The 5,893-nt window shown below is 36.6% G+C and overlaps 1 pseudogene; it reads right to left on the minus strand.

Moving 5' to 3' along the window:
* Window positions 1–3,785: 3,785 nt before the first annotated feature.
* On the minus strand, window positions 3,786–5,634 carry LOC120146646 (annotated as a pseudogene).
* Window positions 5,635–5,893: the final 259 nt, after the last annotated feature.

The following is a 5,893-nucleotide window of genomic DNA, read 5'->3' on the forward strand; positions in this document are numbered from 1 at the left end:
GAAAACCATTTTCAAAGAAACATTTACCAAATTTTGAAAATCATTTTTTCAAAGTTGGTTGCCAAACTTTAAACTTTTAACATGATGTTTATGTGAGGTAGAAATCATGAGGTTATATGACATATATGATGCTTTCTTTTGGTCTTAATGTTTGTATCTTATGTTGAATGTTGGTCATTCAATGAGTCTTTATAAACTCACACTCGTTGTTAACATTTTTTTAGATAATCAGAGGCTTACACGGAGTTCGGAAGGCTAGCATTTGGTGGTGATCAAAGCAAGAAAGATTTTATGAGTATATGTTGAAGTTTGTTCTGAATTGAGGCAATATGGAACCTTGCTGGTGCTTATGACACCTGACATTTTAGTACCTTGCTGGTGCTTATGGCACCTGACATTTGTTAGTTGTTGGATTATGATTTTTCAATTGGTTGAAGCATGTTGAAGTTCAATTCCATGTTATGGAAGTTGTTCAAGTATGTAAATTTGGTCAAATTGTGAATTGTGCCTTAAGTGTAACGGACACCTAGACAATTGGAATAAGAGGAATTATTCTTCAAGTATATAAGTTGTAACTATCTTTCATCACTATTTAGGTCTTGAAGGAGGCATCTAGGATTTATACTGCAAGTTGGGTAAGGGATAAGAGTAGGACTAAAGTGACAGAACCTTCAACATTAAGATATTGGTAAGGAAATTTGATTTCATATCATGAAATGTATCCGATGCATAAGTTGTCTATAATGAAACAATAAGTATATAATATGACTTGTGTAGTACGTGTCAAATCATCTATGCAACAGTTCACTTGTGTAAAAAAAACATCAGTGTCCGAGTCAATATACATTCTAAAGGGTTCATCTCTGATCATATTGTTGGCACCTGTGTTCAAGTCCTAGATTTTATGCTGCCGTTGGCATATTTTTGTTAAACAATTCCTTCTTCACCAGGGCCAAGACCTAAGACTCTACTGTTAATTAAGGAAGATGTTAAACGATTGTTGATCTCCTAGGTTCCATGCATTGAAACCCAGTTAACCAAAACCACCTGAAGAATGATAGCACGATGTGCCATCTGCGAAAATTTTATTTTCTGAACATCTTGATATATTTCTTGTATTTTTTTAAAATTGGAAAACTTTTAACTGCTGATAATTTTTTACTTATTCTGCATTTACCTTGTGGGTACAGCTTCTGTTTTTCAACTAAAATGTATTGAGGCCAAAATTCTTTCCTTTCTGCCTTGTTTTCTATTTTTCTTGTATTATTTATCATGTTTGATTGTTTCACTGTTTTGATGTTTACGGAAATGATTTAACAACAGTTGCTCCAAGAGGAGGGAGGGAGACTTTGAGGCCTGCTTTAAAGAGGTTATACATGACAAGGGCATCTGCAGATATAGACGCTCTTAAGAGTTTTATAGAAGGATATCAAGAAGGTATCCAGCAGGTCATGGAGAAAAAGGAAGATTCTTCTGAACCGAAGCAAGAAGGCGATATGAGAAAAATTCAACTTGATGGCTGATGAGTTCATAAAAGGAGATGCTTGTGAGTGCTTATCCAACATAGTTTATAGCTTTTCTGGAGCTGTGTTGGCATGAAATAACAAGCATGATACATATCCTGACACTTCCTGCAGTGAGAAAGTGAACTTTAGAAACTATGAACATTATGGTGGTCTCAATTCACAGTGGTGAAGCTTTTCCATCTTAACGTTTCTTGTTTGCTAGTTTAGTATTCGACATGCTTATGCTTGGAGAAATGTAAATGAACCATAATGCCTTGCGTCTTTGTTAAATGCAACTGAAGAATTACTTAGGTATCTACTGCTAGTTGCTTAATAGAGTCAGTTTCAATGCAATACTTGATCTAGGCTTTTCCGTTAGCCCAGATCCTGAATGAGCTGCTCGTACACTAAAGAAACCAGAAATGTGCTTGCATAAAGAAAGTGTTGTTCTACTCTTATTTACAAACAATTTGATTGCTCTTCTGCTATTTTCTTTCATTTTGCTTTTTGCTTTTGGGTTTTAGCATTTATTCAAAATAGCTAAAGCATTAAACAGATGAAGCCTAAGAAAATACATAATTTGGCAGGTATCCCTTAGTATTAGTTTGTATTAAACTATAATGAAGCATCATGTAGCAAATAACTTCTGTCTTTTTGTTGGAATGCATGTGGACATTGTTTCTTTATATGGATCCATAGAAAGGTGCTTCAGGTTTTCCTTCTCTGAAGTGATGATCTTTTCTGGCATCTTGAGGATACTCTGGAATGTATCGGGTTAAATATTCAGCGTGCAATCAGTCTATGATTTGAACAGATACTGCTGGATTCTGCTTTTAGCTTTTCAGGAAAGTCTTGTAGAAAACAAATTTTGCCAAATTAGCAATAGCAAATGTTTGAAGTAAGTAGTTTGTCTAGAGTAGAGATTGGAAAAGTTGAAAATGACTTGCACAATACTAATGGTTGAATGGAAATGGGGGATCCAGAATTAGAGTTTGGAGAAGAGTTGAAATTCCAGTTAGGCTTGCACTAACAATAGGACAGAAATATTCTCATGTTTCTACTATATTTACACAGTACTTAGTCATGCATGATTGAATTATTCATGCTGGACAAACCCATCATACAGCAGGAGACCCTTCAATCTCTTGAGTAGCCATCACCCTGAGGCCAGTGATAACAAATACCCGGTGACCCTCCCACTTGCAGAGCTACTAAAACTTTGGAGGCCATTTCCAGTGGAGATCAATGGGTAACTCTCTTGTCCAAATCCTCATGGCCATCATGATTAGTCACTATCTTGTCACCAAGTCCACTGCACGTATTAGCATCACTTACTTAACCTGGAATGTATTTCAAACATGTGCATTGTAGCTAGAATCCTGTAGCCATTATTCCATACACATTGATGTATGGTCCAAGGCTCCAAGCTTCGTTTAAACACTTTGGTCATGGAAATCTTTGTTTAACTACTGGTTTGGATACTTAATGTAAGCCATTTTTTCAAGGGTCATTTGATTTTTTTTTTCACTGGATTGCCCTCAATATCAAACTCAGTTGACATCTAGCGAGTTCACTGAACTGTTGGAGCTTAATGGTTTTAATCATAACTTACAACTATTCTTCTCTATAAACTTGCTTTGAGTCGCCCGTATGATTGCTTTGATTAAGAACATCCATTTGATGTTTTGATTCAATGGTTAAGCATCAGTTGCATAAAGCATAGGAGCTACACCATTTGAAGTGTACTGATTAAGCATAGGTGTTATATCCTATTCAGCATGTGGGTTCTGATTCTTAATGGTAACATTGTTCCTTGAAGATATCTTAATGACTTAAGGAAACATTATATTATAAACATGAGAGGCAACCTTCATTGTTCCTTGGTATTTTTAGAGCTTTTCAGATTTTGATATCTGCAACTTACAAAGTAGTAAAAGAGAACATCAAACAACAGGTAGCTTGAGGTTGGTCTCTGGGGACTTGCATAATTAGATTCTACTATTTCTAACATCAAAGTCAAATATAGAAGGATAGGGGGAGAGTAGCATTCATCCATTGAATAACATTCCCCACCCACCACCACCATCTCCATTATTATGATTATCAATATCTCTCCCCCTATGCAAAATCTTAAAGAGGGCTGAATCCCAACAGTGCCCCAAATAGATTCCAAGACCACTTTGTTTTCTCCATTTGGCAATTTGCTTGCATCACCACTCTTTGCCTGCACATCTACCTCTTCTTCTACCTTGGAAATCTGCCTACCTCAATGGACTGATTGAGAAAAATCAAGTTTTAATTTTCCACCCATTTTCTATTACTATTTCAAGTAATAATAACAACAATAATATATAATAATTTCTTTGACATCTCCAAGTGGGGTTCAACTAAAACAAAATTTTGAATGTCAAATCTTCAGATCTTATCTCGATTTCTCATATGCTTGATATCTCAAAGGAACATTATATATCCTGTTACAATCACCAAACTAAATTAATACATATATATTTTAGGAGTATTTTGGAAAAAGAAATTATTTGGAGAGCATCTTCATTATTGAAAAGACCATCAATTTGAACACGGAAAACAAAAAACCTGTTTGACTTGGAATTTAACAAACAATCTGACTTATGTGGATTCCCAGTCACATCATTCAATTCTAAAGTTGTAAATAGTTTTTGAATTAAACTCTACTTCTCAATATCAAAACCCCAATTACTCAATTTCTTGCTTTCCCAACCATATCGACCAATTTTGTTCTATATATCTTCAATTTAAATTTAAGTAGATTAAATGTAACTTTTTAATTTATATTTTTATAAACGTATTAATATTCATCAAGGAAACAACATCAATACTTTGTCATACTGTAATAAATGCAATTAGGCCACGTGCCAAATGGTAAACACGACTTACAAATTAATTATGAATCGCAGCGCCAAAATCTAACTAGAGTAGTAGCAAACAAAAAACAACAGACAGAATCCCTCTACTTTCTATATTAATTTACATTATCATTAATTCTCAACTACGTAGTTTTATAATCAGATTAGGATGATAATGATGAAATATCAGGATGCATGGCTTACCATGTAGTTTGAAGTGTACGACTGAGAGTTATAAAATCGGTGGGTAGTTGGACCCTGCTGGCTGGACACCGACAACGACGAGCCGGTTGCCAGCGTCGGTGGCTCTGACTCATCGAGCTGGCACTCTAGGTTCACCCCAAAGAGCCGCAGCGGCCTCCTTGGGCTCCCAGCTACTGCACCTTTACTTTCAACAATGCTCCCTGAAAACATGAAAAAAATGATAATTTCACATATTCTAATTGCATATGTGTGTGTATGCGTATATACATACCTGCATGAAGGCAGTTGGTCGGTATAGCAGATTAGCAGCATCGCCTCCACAGCCCGTATTATTTCCCGGCACGGTGTTTCGGCCATCATCTGACGCTGAGGCTGCACCGCGCCTCCTGCAACCTATAAAGAACCTATCACCATCCGAACGGTTCCGTTGGAATAAAATAATGTCACCGGCATCAAGCTGTTTCTCTTTTACGTATCTGCTCCACCCTTTGGTAAAGACGTAGCTTTGGCTGCTGTTCCAATACGAATAACGGAAACGCCAACACTTGCCCAGCTCGTCTTCGAAACTCAGCAGCAAGGTTTCGTCACTGGAATCAGGGCCGAGCGGGAATTATTTCTCGGCATGTTGTTTGGGTATAACGAGCCTGTTGAGCTTGCCAACATCGCTCGGGGTCAAGGGTTTTTCAAACATGGATTCCTTTAGATGGTTCAGGTTAGGGTTTATTTCAGTGTGGTCCGCGAGTCCTTGTTCTTCATGGTGGTTAAAGTTGAAGCCACGGGAAGGATGGTTGGAAGAGAAGAACATGGATGATTGGAAGAGTTTTAGCCAAGTTTGGTGAGGTAGGAATGAGAGGTGCAAGGGGTGGCCTTTTGAAGAGGCTTTAAAGTATTTGATGCGGCTAAAAAGACATGACAATCAGAGAGATAAGAAACAAGCACAATTTTTTATTATAGTTTTAAAAGGAAAAAGTTGGGGTAAGGTGGAATTTTAACTTTACAAGTACGAGAGTACTTTTCAAGGTTTTGGGTGGGAATTTTTCAATCATTATTTCATTATTTATATGTAATTTGAAAATATCTTTTTTTACTACTTACCTTACCATTAGTTCTGCTTTTTAAGCATTATAATATGCTGATAAGCATTGCAGCAGAACATGTATGGTATGGGGATGACAGAGTAAATCAGGTCAGAGAGGGGCACATGTTTAAACTTTTTACCCTGGCCTGCAGAAACAGAAGAAAGGGTTTTCATCATTTCAAACAGTGAAAAATCTCAAACTTGACAGAGATGACCATGCT

Source organism: Hibiscus syriacus, unplaced genomic scaffold (genome assembly GCF_006381635.1).
Source record: "Hibiscus syriacus cultivar Baekdansim isolate YM2019G1 unplaced genomic scaffold, ASM638163v2 tig00110930_pilon, whole genome shotgun sequence".
In the NCBI taxonomy this organism is placed as follows: Eukaryota; Viridiplantae; Streptophyta; class Magnoliopsida; order Malvales; family Malvaceae; genus Hibiscus; species Hibiscus syriacus.